This window comes from Equus quagga, chromosome 6 (assembly GCF_021613505.1).
Source record: "Equus quagga isolate Etosha38 chromosome 6, UCLA_HA_Equagga_1.0, whole genome shotgun sequence".
Lineage (NCBI taxonomy): Eukaryota > Metazoa > Chordata > Mammalia > Perissodactyla > Equidae > Equus > Equus quagga.
In genome coordinates this window covers 65808603-65824069 of record NC_060272.1, presented here as the reverse complement: position 1 = coordinate 65824069, position 15467 = coordinate 65808603, and positions in this window count along the sequence as shown.

Below are 15467 nucleotides of genomic sequence, written 5' to 3'. Positions count from 1 at the left end.
GTGTGTAAGTCAACAAATGCTAGCCCTCAACAAGTCTTTACACTCAGGATGAGCAACGCCATCAAGGAGGGTCTTGAAAATGAGGGCCAGATTGTGCATATAAACTACGTGTAAATTTAGAGGTTGGAGAATATTCCAAAAGAAGGAAAGTTTCAGGGTTAATATGAAAACATTAAAGCACTGCAACTTAAAAAGCTGAGCCCAGCCTAGAAATGTGATATATGATATTGTATAGTGGGAGAAAGTCCAAGCAACTACTTTAGCCAGGATTCTGGCTTCAAGGAGGCTAATAATTGAACCCTGGTCCATAGGTGACAGTTTGGGGTAGGGTGAGGGAAGGAAACAGTTCCAGAGAATGAGAAGAAAAGACAGTCTAAGTTATAGAGAAAAGATGGAAAAATCTTGAGAGGGACACAATTCTTTCCTTTCAGAGCACCCATCAAAGGTCATTCACTGTCTCTCTCTTTCTCTCCGTGCAAAACCCTTATTCCTCTGTTTCCTGAAAGGATCCTGACCCTGGGCTGGCTACATAATTTTCTTCCTACTTTGGGGGAAGATTGAAATCTTGGCAATTAAATCTGACTTTCAGGGTTGCAAAGTCTGACCCGGAAATGCAAGTCGCTAATGAAAAAGAAATGGTTTATTATGCAACCGAAGAAAAATAAGGTGTCTGAAGACAGAGACATTTGTTTCCAGCTCTCAGGGCACTAATTTACTGGAAGTTTGCAAATTATCCAGTGGATCTTTGTAGCAAGACTTGTAGCCTCTGGAGACTGTGAAGTCATTGTAATAGCATGCTTGCTATCACTAACATGTAACCGACATTAAACTTGCCTTACGCTCTCTAGGATTGGATATGGCCTATGGATTGAACAAACCTGGATAGTCAAGCCAAGAGTAGACTTTTTTTTTTTTTTTTTTTGCTGGGGAAGATTCACCCTGGGGAAGATTCACCCTGAGCTAACATCTGCTGCCAGTCTTTCTCTTTTTGTATGTGAGCTGCCACCACGGCATGGCCACAGAGGAGTGGTGTAGGTCTGTGCCCAGAAACTGAACCTTGACCACAGAAGTGGAATGCTCTGGACTTAACCACTAGGCCACTGGGGCTGGCCAAGAGTAGATCTTTTAAAACAGAATTTCCTTAGTTTTGAATGATTGAGTGGTTATGCGCCCCAAGTTATTTCTAAACCCCTGCTTTTTAACACATGGTCTATGGGATCTTGAAAACATTTCTTGAGTAACACTTTGCTGTCTTATTGGCCTATTTGTAAATTACAGGTAATAGAACTGACTTGTAAAACATGATAAGGCCTTGAAGTTAATGCCACCCCTTCTTGGGGACAGCACTCCTCAGTGTCCAGGCAACATGGCCAGTGAGGGTCTCAGCCTTCTCCTGTACCTGGGTTTGCAGCTCTGTAAAATGAAGTTCTGGCAAAGATCTGGTGATTTTTGTTTCCTTTGAGAGAGGGAAACTATTTTCTTAAAATTATTAGATTATGCTGAACTAAGCCAACCGTAGAAGAAATTCACATTAAGCAAAAATTAAATTTTGTGATTTTCCCCCTCTTTAAAATATTCATACAGCTAAAATAAAATTGAAAATCAATGGCCAATTTGAAGAGGTCAAAGGGGCAATATACAGGCTCAGATATTTGTGGCTGACACATTGAAAAGCCTACAAGATGGCAGATGTCCTGAGCTACGCTCCCAATATATTTCCCAGGGATTTCCTCCCTACACCTGGAGATATTGCTGGCATCTTCTTGCTTAACATAGATAAGATAATAAAATAATATTCAGAGAAAAAGATAACTAACTTGACCCCAAAGTAGACAATAAATGATGTCTCTGTAATGTTATTTCATTTAGGAATAGACAAGAAGTCTTTCTACAACGAACGTGGGCACTATGCCTTCTTTCCTGTATAAATTTTGACTCTCATTTCCTGCAGAAGTTTGTCAAGTGACAAATCTTACCCTAATACTAAGTAATCAATGTAACTATTTGTCTCTAATTGAGCTGAGTGTTTTTGAAATTCTGAAACTAGTGCTTATTAGCAGCATTTCTAATTAGCAGTATTTACTTGTATTTCTCTGGAGACATCTAGTGGAGAAAGTGCAGTACACTTTTCCAGAAGCACAGGCACCATCTATTACATTTTAATTAAAATAATAATTAATAAGAAATTGACATGAAAAAATCTTAAACATTTTACGTGCATTTCAAAATGCCAACTAACTGAAGATTGCTAACAGTGTCTTATATAAAATATCTTAAAGCTGACTCAGACTGACCACAATAAATGATACCAAATCTGGATAAAAAGTGAAAAATATAGTCTTATTTTTGTATGTATGTGACTGAACAATGAATTGCTTCACTTTTATCAGATTTTGTTGTTGTTGTTGTGCTACACTCACATAGTCTAGTGACGAGAATAAGAAATTGTGAATAAGAAATTGACGGATTTTTCTACTTCAAATAAATGATTGGGAAATAATCACTTCCATAGTCTGACTTCACTCATTGGTTCCCCCTCACATTTATAGACTCTTCATTTATCATCTCTGGCACACTTGATACTGTTGACATTGTACCTTTCATCTTTTCTCTCATTTAGCTCTGGACAACTTTGTTTCAGAGACAATTAAGACCCTAGTTGTCATCTGGCTCCCATGCACAATAACTTCTAATGTTCTTTCGGATCAGACTGTAAGATGAAGGGCTGGGTAATTGCTGCAATTAAAAGAACTCTGTAGACACATCCATTCATTATAGTCCTGGAGTTTCAACATGCCATCTGGCACATTTGGTCTGCTGAAGAAATGGTTTGCACTATGTAACTTCATTATTCATAATCATCCGTTTATCACCTCTTGGGCCTTCTCCCTCTGAAATACAAATATTCTCAGCTCCTACACTTAGACCCTATCTGCCGATATCCCCTCTGTTTATTTGTCTCTGTCAACATTGTCCTCCATTTCTCTTCGTCTTCTATTTCCAGTGTTTACATGGTCTATATTCTATGTCTCCAGACCTGAAAAGCTTCTAGGACATCTTTCCAGGAAAAACACCAACTGAAGTTGAATTACTTCTCATTTTTCACCCATAATCTGTCTGTTATCCTCTAAGACATTGAATATATTCTGCTCTAAAATAAACTGTTTCTTCGCTTCTCCAGATATTGTTCTTACATGATTTCCAATCTCAGAGATTCACTGCTATCACTGTTAGAGATTCTTCTTTCTCTCCTGCTACTTGATGAGGGTTCCTGCTTTCCTTGCTCAAGTTTACTTGAAGTGTGATTTCCTCTCTAAATGCATGGATCTGATGAAAGTTTTTATTCGCTACAATTTTCTTATGTGCAAACCAATCTTGGGGGACCGTGTTAGTACTGTGCAGGAACGAAAATGGAAAGAGCTGTTATTCATTTTATGTTAACAAATGTGCAACATGCTTTATATTTTTATTCTTGTTCTTAGAGACATCCAGACTTGTGGAAAAGTGGAATTAGACAGGTCACAGGATATCAGGTTATATCTATATGCATGACCTGCACAGGGTTTTGGACATCATAGGTTCCTGGTACGTAATGAACAACAAGAAAGAAGGTGACCTTGTTAGAAAAGTTTCTGGGGAGGAAAATTATTCAAGTCGACATAGAGACTGATTCTATGGTTCTTATTAAAAAAAAAAGGCCTATAGTATTTGATGGAAGCGTGGGCCTTTCAACGAGAAAAGAAGCTTTGATTCTTTGTCTGCTTTTAAGTTTCATAGAAACAAACATACACAGCTGCACATTTTTGCGTTTAGCAAATCATTTTCTGTTTAAGTAGAAGAAACTCTTAAGTATGCAGACATTGGTTAGAATAATAACAATGATATTTTTAAATTTTCTTTTGATGTCACCTTTGACTCATTGGTTATTCAGGAGTGTGTCATTTAATTTCCATATATTTGTGAAAATCCAGTTTTCCTCCTGTTATTGATTTTTGGTTTCTTACTATTGTGGTTGGAAAAGATACCTGATATGATTTTGAACTTTTTAAATTTGTGAAGAGTTGTTTGGTGATTTAATGTATTGTCTATCCTCATGAATGTTCCATGGGCATTAGAGAAGAATGTATTTTTTGCTGCTATTTGATGGAATGTCAGTATATGTCTAGTAGGTCCATTTGGTCTAAATAATAGTCAGGTCTAATATTTCCTTATTCATTTCCTGTCAGTATGACCAATTTTTAAAAGTGGGGTATTAAATTCTCCTACTATTATTGTTTCTTGTCTGCTACTCCCTTCAGATATGTTAGTATTTGCTTAATATATTTAAATACTCCAATGTTGGGTGCATATGTATTTACAATTGTTATATCCTCTTGATGAACCCTTTTATCATTATATTATGATCTTTGTCTCTTGTTATAGTTTTCAACTTAAACTTAAAGTGTATTTTATCTTTATGTAAGTATAGCTACCCTGCTCTTTTTGGTTGCCATTCACATGTAGTATCTTTCTCCTTCCCTTCACTTTGAGCCTATGCGTGTCCTACATCTGAAGTGAATCTCTGCTAGGCAGGTCATAGCTAGGTCTTATGTTTTTATCCATTCAGTCACTCTATGCCTTTTGATTGGAGAATTAAACCTATATACATTTAAAGTAATTATTGATAGGTAAGGACATACTATTGCCATCCTGTTAATCGTTTTCTGGCTGTTTTGTAGTTCTTTTGTTCCCTTCATCCTCTTTTGCCGTCTTCCTTTGTGACTCAATGATTTTCAGTAATGCTACACTTTGATTCCCTTCTCTTTATTTTGTGTGTATCTACTATAAGTTTTTTTTTTTTTGTGGTTACCCTGAGGCTTACATGAAATATCTTATTAATATGACAGTCTATTTTAAGCTGATAATTTTGATCACATAAAAAACTTTATCCTTTTCACTCTCCACACACACTTCATTTTGATGTCACAATTTACAATTTTTATTGTTTATCCATTAACGAATTATTGTAGCTATAGTTGTTTGTATTACTTTTGTCCTTTAACCTTTATACTAGAGTTACCACACTACCATATTACAGTATTGGAGTATTCTGAATCTGACTAGATACTTACTTTTACCTGGGGTTGTATATTCTCATATGTTTTTATGTTACAAATTAGCATCCTTTCTTTCTTTCTTTCTTTTTTTGATGAGGAAGACTGGCCCTGAGCTAACAACTATGCCAATCTTCCTCTAATTTACGTGGGATGCCACCACAGTGTGGCTTGACAAGTGGTGTTACGTCTGCACATGGGATCTAAACCTGCAAACCCCATGCCACCAAAGTGGAGCATGTGAACTTAATCACTATGCCACCAGCTGGCCACTGGCATCCTTTCATTTCAGCTTGAAGAGCTCCTTTCCACATTTCTTTTAAGGCATGTTACTGGTGATGAACTCCCTCAGTCTCTGCTTATTTGAGAAAGTCTTTATCTTGCCTTCATCTCTGAAGGAAAACTTTGCTGGGTAAAATATTCTTTTTTGTATAAATTTTTTTTAAGATTTTATTTTTCCTTTTTCTCGCCAAAGCCTCCTGGTACATAGTTGTATATTTTTAGTTGTGGGTCTTTCCAGTTGTGGTATATGGGATGCTGCCTCAGCATGGCTTGATGAGTGGTGCCATCAAGTGGTCCACACCCAGGATCTGAACTGGCGAAACTGCGGACTGTTGAAGCAGAGCATGCGAACTTAACCACTTGGCCACAGGGCCGGCCCCTGGGTAAAGTATTCTTGATTGGCAGTTATTTCCCACCACACTTTGGATATATCATCCCACTCTCTCCTGGACTGCAAGGTTTCTGCTGAGAAATCCACTGATAGCCTTCTAAGGGTTCCCTTATACAAGAAAAAAATGGTTTCTCTCACCGCTTTTAAAATTCTCTCTTCGTCTTTGATTTTAGACAATTTTATAGTAATGTTTCTTGGAGAAGATTGTTTAGGATTGAAATTTTGGGGTGACCCATTACCTTCATGAACTTGAGTGTCCAGATCTTTTGCTAGGTTTGGTAAGTTCTCAGCCATTGTTTCTTTAAATAAGCGTCTTGCTCCTTTCACATTCTCTTCTCCTTCAGGGACAACAATAATGCATGAATGTTTCTCTTAATTTTATCCCCTGAGCCCCATAGGCTTTCTTCATTCCTTTTCATTCTTTTTCTTTTTGATATTCTGACTGAATAATTTCAACTAATTTATCTTTCAGCTCACTGATTCTTTTGTTTGTTTGTTTGGTCCAGTCTGCTCTTGAAACTCTCTGTTGAACCCTTCACTTCAGTCACTGTGATACTGACCCTGATATCAGCTTCCATACATTAAACCCAGCATATGTGGGTTTAAAACCAAAACACTCATTCCCTGCTTACTCTCTGGCTTCCTGGCTCCAGAACCCACTGTCCTCTTTGGAGACAGACACTACCAAGGACAAACACCTGGATTCATTATCTCCTCCCTGCAAAGACATACAGGCTGGTGGGAAAGCTCCGACCAGCAAGGCCATATGCTCCCCCTCCCCTACTTAAAACCCCAAATAAAAACCCTTCCTTTTAGCTTTTTGGGGAGTTTGGGATTTCAGCGTTAGCTGCCCTCTCTCCTTGCTCAGCACTGTGCAATAATAAAATTCCTACTTTCTTCCGCTATCCTCGGCTCCAAAATTTCTGTTCGCTTCTATTTTATGTTTTATATCTCTTTGTTGAACTTCTCATTTTATTCTTGTATTGTTTTATTTCATTAAATTATTTATCTGTGTTCTCTTGTAGTTCTCTGGGGATCTTTAAAACAACTATTTCGAATTCTTTGTTGAGCAATTCATGTGTCTCCATTTCTATGAGGTCTGTTACTGAAAATTTACCATATTTCTTTGGAGGTGTCATGTTTTCCTGATTCTTTGCAATCTCTGTAGCCTTGTGTAGATGCCTATGCATTCAAAGAAGCAGTCACTTCTTCCAGACTTTATTTACTGACTTTGGTATGAAAAGACCTTCACTTGTGGGTGGGGGAATGTTAGAGCATATTGTGACGCTGGATCCAGTTTTGCAGGGCACTAAGTGTAGGGCTGTGTGGTGGCTCCGGGTCCAGGGGGTATGATATCTTTTTGGCTCAGGTCACTGGGGTCCACAGCACTGACAACTGTAGGACACTTGGAAAGCACTGTAGGAGTTCTCAGCAGCTGCAAGGGCTATTGGGGCCCTCAGTGTGACCCCAGGTCATGTGGCTAAGGACCAGGGAAGGCAGTGGTAGTGGCCGGAGCTAGCAGTATGCAGTGGTAGGTACATACTCGCCTGCAGGGGCCAGCTGCAGGTGCGTGTGTAATGGTAGGTGCTGGTTGTAGAAACATATGTAGTGGTGGAAGCCAGGGCCAACAGGAAGGGCCTTGGCCAACTGTGAATGATCTAGATGCTGCAGGGGCCCTGGTGTCGATGTGCACTCCTGTGGCTGCAGAGTCTCTTCCTGGGTGAGTGGATGGCAGTGGAGGCCAGTGAAGGGAGTCAGGCTGGGGGCATTCAAATGCACAGCTGGTGGGGCTAACTGCAAGTGAGCCCAGTGGTACAGGTCAATGACAGGAGATAAGGCTGGATCCAGGTCCACAAGCAGCTGTGGGGGCTCTGGTTGTTGGTGTGCACTTCTGTGGCTACAGGGTCTCCCTATGGGCTTAGGTATGGCAATAGAGGCCAGTGGTGAGAGTCAGGCCAGGGGCATTGCAGGTACATAGCTGGGTGTGGCTAGCTGCAGATAAGCACAGTGGTACAGACCAGTGACTAGAGAGAAGGCACAGCAGTGGGGGTCAGCAGTGCAGGTCTAGGCTGGTGTCTTGCATTCATGCAGCCAAAGAGACCTTGGATGGCTGCTGGTGTTGATCTTGGGCTCTGTTGTGGGGGAAGGGGTAAGGAAGGAGTGGAGAGGGACTCAGGAGGCTGGCCTCTGTGAACATTAAAACTCCTGGGAAAAAAAATTGGTGACATCTGCAGTGGGTCGTCAGTGGCTGTACTGGCTGTTAATTCTTTAGTGCAAAAGCTTCTAGTGTAGTGTGCAGTGCAGGTCAGTGAGAACTACAGTGGCTCTCAGTGTTTGGCTGATATTGGTAGTCCCTGCTTCTTCCTCCTTGTTCAAAGCTGTTACAGCTTTGCCGATCTCTGAGTGGGAGAAACTGAAGCAGGTCCTTTGTATGATGCCCTGAAAAGCTGGGGAGGCTGGTAGCTCACTCTGCTCTCCTTTTCCCAGTGAGGAGAGCTCTTTCTAACTGGCAGTTACCTCTCAGCACTGAGTGGTGCTGTCCTAGGGGACAGGCAAAACGAAGTTGTTCTTCCTTCTATTTTTGTGTGGTTATTCTCAGATTTTTCTGTCTAATGTGTTGCTGGAGTTTCTTAAATGGACTCCTGAGCTCTCCCAGAACTGTTTGTTTTTGTGGACAGCTGTCTAATTGCTGGTCTTGGCTGGGGGAATGGAGACTTGGGTCTCCTGTTTCACCACCTTGGTGACATCACTTCTATGTCTTTATGTTTTTAAACGTTATCCTTTGTAAACAAAATGCAGTTGGGTCTTGCTATTTATTCATTCTGATAATATCTGTCTTTTAATTAGAGTGTTTAGCCTATTTACATTTAATATAGTTATTGATATGATTGAGTGTGATTGTACCTTCTTTCTAGATGTTTCCTTTTGTACCATCTATTTTTTCTTGCAATAGTCTTCCCTTTTCATTTTCCTTTAGATTGAGAGCTGCTTACTATTCCATCATATATCCTAAGTATCCAAGGTATTTAGCTATATCTTTTGGTTTACTTATTTTAGTGGTTGCTCGAGAGTTTATAATATACTTACTTAAGACGTTTAAGATTGAATTACTATTATGCCAGTTGATATATAATATTAGAATTTTAACGACACTGTCCTTCTTTTTATTCCCCATCATTTGTGATATTTTCTTTAATTTCACTTTTGCGTATGTCATAAATTCAAAATATTATTAATGTTGTTTTAATTAATTGTTTTTAAATCATTTAAGCAAAGAGACAAGTAGCATTTATCTTATCATTTCCTGTGCTATTTCTTCTAGTAAATACAAATTTCCTCTGATTCCCCTCAGTCTGAAAAAATTCCTTTAGCCTTTCTTATAGTGAGAGTCACTAGTGACACATTCTCTCAGCTTTTTTTTTTTTTTTTTTTTTTTTTTGCTGAGAAAGACTGGCCCTGAGCTAACATCTGTTGCCAATCTTCCTCTTTTTGCTTGAGGAAGATTCTTCTTGAGGTAACATCTTTGTCAATCTTCCCCTATTTTGCATATGAGATGCCACCACAGCATGGCTTGATGAGCAGTGTGTAGGTCTATGCCCACGATCCTAAACATGTGCATCCTGGGCCACTAAAGCAGAGTATGTGAGCTTAACCACTATGCCACCAGGCTGGCCCCTTCTCTCAGCTTTTACTTGTTTTTTGTTTCATCTAATTTTTGGAGAATATTTTCTATTTATAAAAATTCTTGGTTAACTTTTTTCCTTTTAGCAATTATATGTTTTTTTCATTGTTTTCTGGCTTGCAATGTTTCTGATGAGATGTTCTACCTTTCTTATCATTTTTCCTATAAAAACAAGGTATCTTTTTTCTATGTTTTTTTTTCTATCTTTGGTTTTGGGCAACTTGTCTATGATGATTCTAGGTTTGGATCTCTTTGTATTTATCTTTATTTAGATTTGTAGACTTTCTGGGAACTATGAATTGATGTTTTGAGAATTAGAAGTATATTTCTCTAGCTTCAAACAGAAGTGTAGAATCCATATATATACTATAAATTTTCAGAGATAAATAACAGTGGTACTTTAATGGCATTCACAGTCTTTTCCATGTCCTGACATGGATTGTATACTAGTCAAGGGATTTATAGAGCTGTGGCTTCCTGTTGTTGAACAGGTATTCATGTAAAAGTGACTGGAACATGTTTTTTAATTTCAAAATTCATTTTAAAGAAGTCCATTTTGAGGACAATTTTTTAAGGACTAAACCAAGAGTGGCCATTCAGACTGAATTTGAACATCAACCACACTAAAAAAGATACAGGTACCCAGTTTACCATCCTTTGAGCTCATATGGACAGAAGCTAGACCACCGTGGGAAGTGAGGGTGAGGGAGGAAAGGAACCTTATCCAACTTATTCTCTAGTCTCCCAAAAATTGAATCTAATGTGGACATTGTAAACCTGGGTGCTAGCAAGAATAATCGTGATACCACGCATCTTAGTTTAATTTTTCCATGCCTCTTCCCTGGTCTAGGACTCAAAAAAATCTTTGTTAAACAGAGAAATCTAATAGTCTACACTGGAGAAAATTTTTTGTAAGAGAGGGATAAATTATTAATTATATAAGAATTATAGTTGGTCCAAGTGATTCTAACACAGTGCATCAGTTTGACTTTTTTGTTGTTGCCTTTAAATTAACCCAACAAATGCTTTCAACTTCTAATTAATTTAGCATGTAAAAATCTCTTGAACAGATAAAATATTTAGAACTCAATATAAAGTTTGTGTATTTTGAGATTAGTTAAAAGTAAAGAAATTCGATTAGATGATTCTTAGGATCGCTTTTGATTCCAATAGTGTTATATAACTTCACACAGTTGTAAGGTGTGAAGGTGAGATTGACGGTGTTTGCAGTTGGCATATAGACTGGTAGGGACTCAAACCATCAAATCTAAAGTAGAGAAAAGCATGAAAGGCTTCTAGGAAAATTCCTACCAAGTATATTCTCAGGCACCAAATTCTTTCCTTCTCTTCCAAATTCTTCATCCTTCTAACATCTTCCACTGTTTGATGTAGCCTGAAATTCTACTTTATGGAAGTCTTTTTTTTTTTTTTTTAAAGAATTTCGTCTAAGGTACAGCTTCTCTGAAAAGCAGGAGTAAAACTTTAACCTGCTATCAGTTGTTTATTTTTTAAGGTAAAAATGAGTTTGTGATCTTTCTGTTTGAGGTCAGATTCTGGTAAGAAAAATTAGGAAGAATTCTAAGTAAACTTATGAAACTGGTACCATGTCTATCCTTTAGCAAAGATTATTTTCCCTTCATTTCCCTTCTTTCATTCCTCTCTATAACCTTTATATTGGATCATTCTTTCACAGAAACTTATACATGACAGTTAAAAGTTAAAGGAAGATTTGAGCACTAATAAAAGTAAAAAGACTTAGAGTAAAGAAATGAAAACTTAAAGACTTGAGGCAAAGAGAAAGACAGTGCTATATATCTTACAGGGGCTGCTACAGGGAGGTCAGACGGCCTGGGTTGAACCCTTGATTAACTAGTCTTCAGCTGTGAGATCACTGGAAAAGTCACGTAACATCCCTGCACTTCAATTTCTTTAGCTGAATATCAGCTAATAATATCTGACCTTTCAACCTCTCCGAGATGTTTTAGGAGTTATTTTTAAAGTAGGAGGAAGTTTTTAAGTAAATGTCCAAATGCAATAAATTCTGTGCCTTTTCAAAGTTGACAGAAGTAAACATTACTCTCAAAATTGCTAACTCCCTATTTATGTTAGCTGAGACCCTCAAAAGGCACTAAGCAATAGTGTTCTTCAGCCTTGATGGGCATGGTGATTGACCTCAAGGAACCGTTGTCCAACAGCACCAAAAGTAAAGTGAAAACATCCAGAGTTGTTTTGTGTTGCAGATGAAGCGGACTATGTGTAAACGTGCTTTTTAAACTGTAAAGCAGGTAAAGGAAGATTTGGAGTTAGAGGATTAAGGCACTTCCAGGCAGAGGAAAATATGTAGAAGGACCTACTCAACCTGTTCAGGAAATTAACTCTGGGGAGATACAGAGAGAGGCCAGCTGCAGAGAAGGGACGGGTCGAATGGACAAGAGACAAATTATTGGTGAATAGTTTTACAGCAAGGGTTGTACGGTTAGGTCAGGGCAACACTGAGATGCTAAACTGGCAAGTCTTCAAAATGGAATGCGTTCAAATTAAAAAGAACAAAGGGTATACACACACACACATAAATGTAGGAATATTATTCAAATGTATCAGGATGATATACAGTAACTTTCCACATTTGTTTGTAAATAAATATATAAATTCTTTTTTTTAGTATTTTGTTTAGAAAGGTACAAGATGTTTGCTGCTGTTGTTTCGTTTTAGTTTTTTGTTTTGGGCTTCCAGCAGACATAGATAGTTGTCATTGACTTAAAAGTGTGGAGTACCTCACAAGGTTTTTATTCCGCTGTTGTGCCCTGGAAAAGCAACCATGCTCCGTATCCCTTATTAACATGTAAAGTGCACAGTCCAAAAAGGAGTCTCTGATTATTTTGCACGGTGACTGAAGGTAAAGTTTCATATAACCTCATTATGAGTTTGCATTATATCGTAGCTTAGATGTTCTGCTTAAAGTCTTTGCAGGTCTTATCTATATGCCACTGTGGTGTATCAAGAGAAAACTAATCCTGAGTATGTCAAGATCAGTGTAGCTATTTCTGTTGGGGATCATGTTACCATAGTAATGTATTCCCTATGGCTTAGAAAAGACATTTTTTGCTTAAGTGCTATTTTTATTTTATTCAAAAATGAAATAGAGATAAAATTATAAAAATGTTTTTCTTTTGCCTTCAGTGTTAACGGTAATTTCAAGTAGAAGGATGAAGGTAATCAATGCATCTTTCTTTTTAGCCACTTTCTGTTACTATATGCTGGCTCCTCAGGCCAGCGTCATCATTAGAATGACCATGTGAATGGAAATTAGTGTCTGTATATATTTTATTTTCTCTTTTGATTTGTAGTGGTCCTGAGAGGGGCCAGGATTGTACTGAAATTTGGTCTGGATGTCAAGACAGATGCTGCCACACATGCACCAAGAGGATATAAAGAAATTTATTACTTATATAATAAGACTTTCTCTGGAGAGCAAAGTAAATTCCCAAGAAGGTTCAAAAATGGCTTGAAAGAGCAGGAAGGGGAACTGACTTTGACTTTGATTGAGTTAGGGTGTGGGGCCAGGGTGAGTATTCTCACACAAGGGCCTGGTTTGCTTGGTTTGAATTTCCCGCCAGCACCAAGGGACAGAGTGCTTGTGGGCTTTCTTCTTGGCTTCTCCAGATGTGAGTCAAGAGGGGAAAAGGGAGCGGTGAGCTTGAAAGCTGTTAGTGGTCAAACATCAGAAATGGTGTCAGACTATTTGTAGTCTCGTTATTATACCTTTATTCTCTAAGCCAATAATAAAGACATAAGTAGAAATTGTTTATGTGTGTGTGTGTGTGTATATATATACACATACATTTATGAATACAAATATCAGTAAAAGAAAATGACAATTCGCTCCTGTTAAAGATGACGTGTATTATTGGGATGGTTACTGTGGAACCCTCATAGGATGCTCTTCTGTACCGACAGTGAAGATGGGGGGAGGCATAGCCTAATTTTGAGCAGTGCTCCCTACTTTCCTGCTCCTTTCTATTTTCTTCTCCTCCGTTTTTATTTCTTGTGGAATTGGTGGATTGGAGATAATAATATTCCTTAGTGCATGAAACATGATCAGCATAGTGAAGTTTAAGTTTCCGCCCTTGTTCTATTTTTGTTTCCTTTTTTTAAAACTCATTCTACATGGCATTCCGCTTCTTCCCATAGAAACTCAGTTGATTGCAAATATATGCATGTGGTATGAAAAAATGTAGAGTGTTTTGTTTTTTGTGCATGCACATTATGAGTTTACACAAATAGTATTTTGCTATAGATATGCATATTTTTTACTCAGTACTATGTTTTAAAAATCATTCAATGTGGTTATATGTAGATTTAGTTTGTTACTTCTGACTGATGTATAATATTTAATCTTTTTCTTATAGGACATTGTCGATATCCATTCACTTAGTGATACACATCTAGAAAGCTCTTAGCCTATACCTTTTCTATAATGTCCCAGGCTAACATTCTGTCCCAAAACCCCCACTTGAAAGTAAGCCTGTTTTCTTCTCCAAGGATCTCTCAGCATGTGTGTGTTACATTTATATTTTAGCATCTTTCAACCTCTCTCTTGCTTCTGTGGCATCTATAAGTTGATTTCAGGCAAGAGAGTCCTGAGCCTATGTTTGTTTACCACATTTTTGCACCTCAAAAAACTTTCAAACATTTGACTTCGTTTGATTCTCATAATTTAGTAAGTCAAGTGCTATGATTAACTCCATTTTATTGCTAAGGCAAATAGCTCTTGGTGAAGGTAAGTTAGGATAAGCCCCAACAGATGGATTCTGTGGTAATACTAAAGCCTTCTGACTTTGTTCACTGCTTTACGTTGGCCAAAATGAGCCACTATCAACCCAGTTGTGATGTATGGGGCCCAGATTGTGGTAAAATTTTTAGTGTGGTCGCTGGTGCTTAGTAGTACCCAAACAAGGTCAACAAGGAGAGGGAATGCTATAAATGATCACAGAATAGAAATTCATTCTTGAACTTTCTGAATTTGACGTGGTATAAATGTCACGCCTGTCATACCACAATGTAGTCCCTAAGCATGATTTAATTATAGCTCTGAGGTATTAGCCTGTCACAGGATCACATCAGGTTCTGAGCTCCCCCAGCAGGTCTCATACAGTAGGAGAGGTTTACATAGGAAGCTCTAAAATACAGCGTTTAAGCAGTGCTAAGTGCCATCCAGCATGGCAATTCCTCTAGGCTGGTCATGTGGACAAGACTTAAGATTCTGGCTTAGGAATCTGGAAACTTGTATTCCAGCATTGCTTTCATCTCTAACTTGCTGCGTAATCTTGTAAATATAACTTCACTTCACAAAACCTCAGTTGAAACTAGAGTGCTAGAGCAGATGATTTTAAAGATCCCCTCTAAGGGGAAATTCTATAGCTACGGTCCATTGTTAATTGAAATGAGAGAACAACACTTACATATTCCTGTCAATAAGGAATTTTTTAAATGATTTATGTTTTCATACATATTGTTACAAGAAAGAAGTGCCAATGACTCTCTATTGTTTTGACAAATAATATTTACAACATTTGTGCATTTTAGGAGCTTATCAAGTAAAATAGTATTACTGTACAACAATGTATGAGGTGAGATAATCAATGATGATGACAGACTTTTTAGAGTTAATAGGTTACTTTTTTATGGGTCAAAGCCACAATTTCTGATATTCAGAGAAAGGTGTACAAACTGTCCATTTAAGGACAGTTTTATAACAGAAAACAAACAGAAAGTTACGAGCTACACAGTTTCACAAAATTCTTCACACTGAAGAGGACAAAAAAGATCGACATTAATTTGCCAGCTACTCAGTGAGAGTCTTTGAACTAGTTTTATAGCTCAGAATGGTGTGTGTCCACTGACGCTGCAAGAGAAGGCCATCTGCTCCTTCCCACACTTCTGAGATTCCCTTCACTAGCTGCATTCCCAAACCTGAACTCTCATTCCCATTGGCAACCACGGAGAGAAGACAGCAGGA